The following is a 5,394-nucleotide window of genomic DNA, read 5'->3' on the forward strand; positions in this document are numbered from 1 at the left end:
ATTACACAGGTAGCAATTTATAGGGTTAAGATTTAAACCTAGGTGTTCTGACTCTAAATCCAAGGTTCTTTTCACTGTATCACACTGACTTTCCTATTTACGTGTATACACACACACACACACACACACACACACACACACACCCTATTATTTATGTAACAAGAAAATAACGCTTGGCCCTAAGGTGCTGGAGTTACTGTGCCCGCTTCCTTTCCACTAAGAGGAACCACTGCTCTAGATGCAGACATGTGGTCTGAGAAGTTTGTCTCCTAATAAGAAGAATTTTCTGGTTCATTCAAACCTCACCTTTGTGTCCTAAATACAAATTATTTCAAGCTTAGGTTTAAGTTCATGCCTAAGATTTCTTGGAGTTAAAAAAAAAAGAAAAGATACTAAATGCATAATTTGAATCTAGAATGGGACAAGTATTTGTTGATTATTTCTTACACACAAAATGAAAGTTAAACGGAGCACTCATAAACATTTAACAAAAACAAACTTAAAACAAAATTAATGGATTTCTACTTAATTTTGTTACAATTTGCTTTTTCAATTGACAAATATTTATTTTCTCTTCCTCCCACTTCTATCTCCAACTGGAAAAAAAAAACTTTGTAAGAAATATCATTACTCCCAAATTTGAGATGGCATATACTGATATACTAATATTCTCATCTTTATGAGAACAGTCCATATGTATATCAAGGATATCCCTGATAGCAAATATGAGACAGAAACAGGTAGGCCTTTACAAATGATTTCTACAGCAGACTGAAAGATATAGGGAATAGACTACGCTTATTATTGATCAGTTACAAAAAATGTAGCAAGATATAGCCTTAAAGGATCTCTTCCAATAAGAAAGCCTCTCTTACATAGGCTAAGACCATATAAGATTAAAATAATACATGAATATTTCACAATATTCAACCACTTTCTGATTCACATGGAGCAAGGCATCAAAAGGACAGATACATGTTCATCAAAGGAGTCTGCTGCTGTTGTGCAATATGTCCTACGAAGGATCTTCATAGAAGAGGCACTCTGTATTGCTGGTGAGGTGCTCCAGAGGCTCCCATATGAGAATTATATTGTACTCATTATATTAGCATAGTAATGCTAATGTAGTGCATAATTATTCTATTATAGCCCAGAAACCATTAGACTAATGATGTATACAGGAAAAACTAAATGTATGAAAAATGCATATTGTCCAGACTGACATGCAATTGGAAAGGACAATTCATTGAGCTATTTCATTACTTCCTAGGTTGACAAATATTATAGAAGGACTATGAGTTGGGCCTGGCAGTGAAAAGAGGAAGAAACAGTCGTATGAGAAATTGCACTGTTCCTTCAATGATCATAAGCTGTTAGTTGGTATGAGAACCCATCCTCTTTTAACCTTAGTATTCTTGTAGCGATGCCATCAGGTGTGAATCTTGAAATACTACAATGTCCAAAGAATCAATGAAAATTCCAAAGGATGATGGAAAAAATACCTGATAGGAGCAAGGAGACAATCCATTTCCAAAAATAACTGATGCACAGAAAAAAATATAATCTAAGAGAGATAGCAGATATTCTGGTTATTTGTCCTAGAGAGCAGAGATTGGTTTCTTGCCTTTATTTACAATAATCATGAGCATGAACACAGTGCTTGTCACATTTTGAACTCTTAATAAATGTTTGTTGACTAAAAAAATCATACAATATGAGAAGGTGAGGATAAGTAACAATCTCCATTGATAGAGAGGGGAAATCCAATTTGATAAGATCAGAGATACTTGAAGTAATTTTAACAATAATAAACTGGTAAATTATTCATTTGGGGAGCTTTATTCCTTCTTCTAGAGAAGAAATAGAGCTTCTTTCCAATGCTTCCAACCTCTACTTATATGCTACATATTCTGAAGTGAAGTTATGTTCATAAAGGGAAGAGAAGGCTGGCCTTGGAATCAGGAAACTCTAACATCAAGTCTCACCTTTGTCTGTATAACCCTGGGTCTTAGTTTTGTTATATTACTATATATACTATAAGTATAACACTTAAAGTATTAATGCCCCAGGAGACACTCTAAGATCATAAATTGTATTAAAGGAAGTTCTTCACCTAGAACTCTCTTGTCACGGATGAAGGAAGAAAGAGAACAAATATTTATTAGGCTTTTACTTTGTGCTAGACACTGTGCCTAAGTACTTTACAAATATTATCTCATTTGACCCTTAGAACAACCCTAGAAGGTAGTTGCTATTATTCATCCCATTTTATAGCTGAGGAAACTGAGGGAGATAGAAATTAAGTGACTTTCTTAAGGGGTACTCTTCTAGTAAGTGTACCGAAATTTGAACTCTAGTCTTCCCAATTCTGAGGCAGCTAAGTGGTGCAGTGGATAGAGTGCCCAACCTGAAATCAGGAAGACTCATCTCCATGAGTTCTAATCTGGCCTCTGACATTTACTAGCTATGTGACCCTGGGCAAGTCACTTAGTCCTGTTTGCCTTAGTTCCTCAACTGTAAAAGAACCTGGAGAAGGAAATGGCAAACCACTCCAGTATCTTTGCCAAGAAAACTTCTAAATTGGGTCACAAAAAGTAAGACACAACTGAAACAACTGAACAACTTCCTGATTCCATAGCCAGCAATTTATTCACTGGGCCATGTAGCTGTCTCCATAGATGAAGCCATAGGTCTGAAACAAAATCAATAATTCCCAAGAGTTTCAAAGTTGGAAATTTCCCATACCAGAATGTATAGAAACAGAAAAAGATTGAATTTAGTAGTTAAGAGGTCGATAATAAACTTTCTTTTTTGTGTGCTGAGAAATCTGAGTTTCTAAGGAACTCAGGCAGGACTTTAGAAACATTGTGCTTGGTACCTTTGATAAGAAATAAACAGCGATAACTTGCTGGCTACAAAATCGCCCCAGAGGTCAAATTGTTAAATTTAACATTAACACTTCCAAGTGTACTTTTCCTGCCTTTCCCCCTTTCATCCTCAGCTTTCTCCATGGCTCTCACACTATCCCAGCTGTCTACTCTGAGGCACTAAAAAACTCATTCACACTAAGGTGTTGGGGATTTAATGTATTTGCATTTTAAAAGATGCTGGAGAAAGGGGCAACTGCTCAACACAAAAGCATGAATTACTAATTACAGAAGTTCAGGTGCCAGTTGGTTACTTGAATTTAACATCATTTGCTTGAGCCAAGATAAGCAACTCAACACCTCTCAAAGCAACTGCTGGACCACTCAAGCACTGTTGTTTCCAGACTGTCTGATTATCATGATGGCCAAACCTGAAGCACTGAATTAGATCAAGTGGTTAATCTGTTTCAGTTGTTTGAGGCCAGTCCTGTAGTAGATATCATGTGCTGCTATGGAAATGATAACTTGCCAAATGAACTAATTTTTTTTAGTGATGTGAATGTGTCAATCACATGGGATACACCTTCAACTTTCTCAAACCTAATTTTGTCCAGCAATTGCCACTTTAAGTGTGTCATTTTTTTTTGGAGGTAATGATGTTAAGTAACTTGCCCAGGGTCACACAGCTAGTGTGTCAAATTTTCCAAAACAATTAGTCATAGACCAAGCATCTTCAACTGCCGTTAAAAATAATCTTATTTATGGTGCTTGTTTCAACAGCATTTATACTAAAATTGTAACGATACAGAGAAGATTAACATGGCTCTTGCGCAAAGATGACATGCAAATTCGTGAAGCATTCCATTATTTTTGGGCAGCTACGTGATGTAGTGGATAGAACTCCAGCCTTGGAGTCAGGAGGACCTGAGTTCAAATCTAACCTCAGGTACTTGACACTTATTAGCTATGTGACCATGGGCAAGTCACTTAACCCAGATTGCCTCACCTTAAAATAAAATAGCCTTATGTTGATGTAGAATGTTTGTATGCATTTATATTGTGATGAGGGACTTCTTTTAGCTCTCAAGTTATTATATTCTCTTCTGTATTATAGATATCAAATAATAATAGCTCACATTTGTATAGTACTTGAAGGCAGTAGAGTCAAACTCAAATAGAAGCCAATTCCTGTGGGCCGTATATTGACTTAGAAAACCACAGCTTAACGTTATCGATAATGTATTTTTATTTGTTTAATATTTTCCACTTACATTTTAATCTGGTTGAGGCACACTCTTGGGGAGTTTTGTGGGCCACTTGTGACTGCAGGTCTTTAGTTAGATACCTCTGCTATGAGGTTTACAAAGTGCTTTTTCTACTACAGCTTTATGGGTAAGGTATTCATTTAGCTCCATTTTACAGATGGGGGAATCAGAGCCACAGAAGGATGAGGTGAATTGCCCAGGATGAGACAGCTAATTGGTGTCAGAGCGTGAAGTCTAAACCAGACCTTTCGATTTCAAGCCCAGAATGCTTCCACTACATTGTGGTGTCTTCTCATTTAAAATGAATGCAATGCCATATATGATGTATGTGACATATCTTCCACCAACATTAGCAGGTGGAAGTTCTTAGCACTTCTAGCAGGAACAGCATCTCAATTATCTTTGCATTTTCCTCAGCCCTTAATATAATGCCTTGCGATGATTTGCAAATGGTTGTTGAATAAATACAACCAAAGCCTGGCTTTAAATCCCTGGTAGCTATAGAATCTGTCCCAAAAGTCTCAGTGCAGTTTTAAGCTATTAAAACTTAAAGCTGTATTGCTTCTTTTAAGCTATTAAAGCTTAAAACTTTGTACTCCATGCATGACCGTGGGCAAGTCACCTGTCATTCATCATCTGTAAAATGGGGATGACACTAGTAGCCTTTACCTTACAGAATTGCTAGGGGGAATCAAATAAGAAAGTATGCAGAATTCTTTGCAAATTTCACTATTCAAATATCCACTATGATGATGATGATGATGATGCCAGTGAATATACATTAACTATATACATAATATAAGTATGTATAATAGTGCCTAAAAGGTTATTTTTTAGAGAATTGGAGTAATGTTAAAGACAATTCAATAAATATTTGTCAAGTATCTACTATGTTTAATGCACTGTGCTGGGGGGAGATACAAAGAAGAAACAAAAGAAGGCAGCTAGATAGTTTACTAAGTAAAAACATCTTGACTTGGAGTCAGGAAGGTCTAAGCTCAAATCCTGCCTCAGACATTTATTGGTTGTGTGACTGTAGGCAATTCACTTGAGCCTTCCAGACTTAATGTCTTCATCTGTAAAATGAGAGCATTGGACTTTTTGTGTTAGGTCCCTTCCAACTCTGAGTGATCTTGAATCTGGAGGTCACATTGGACTAATGGAAGAATGTAATAGCTACAATACATTGGTATTTTCCAAGCAAAACAGATCAAGCATAAAGAGATCAAGGAGAAAACTATAGCTGAATACAACAAATGTAA

The 5,394-nt window shown here is 36.3% G+C and overlaps 1 non-coding gene across 1 annotated transcript; it reads left to right on the forward strand.

Annotated features, from left to right (window-relative positions):
• The first annotated feature begins 3,631 nt into the window (after positions 1-3,631).
• Positions 3,632-3,738, forward strand: LOC114052517. The gene has a single exon (XR_003570259.1). It is a non-coding gene; the product is annotated as a U6 spliceosomal RNA (small nuclear RNA).
• The last annotated feature ends 1,656 nt before the right edge of the window (positions 3,739-5,394 follow it).

The sequence above is a fragment of the Vombatus ursinus genome, unplaced genomic scaffold, assembly GCF_900497805.2.
Source record: "Vombatus ursinus unplaced genomic scaffold, bare-nosed wombat genome assembly UNPS02014807.1, whole genome shotgun sequence".
Taxonomy (NCBI): Eukaryota; Metazoa; Chordata; class Mammalia; order Diprotodontia; family Vombatidae; genus Vombatus; species Vombatus ursinus.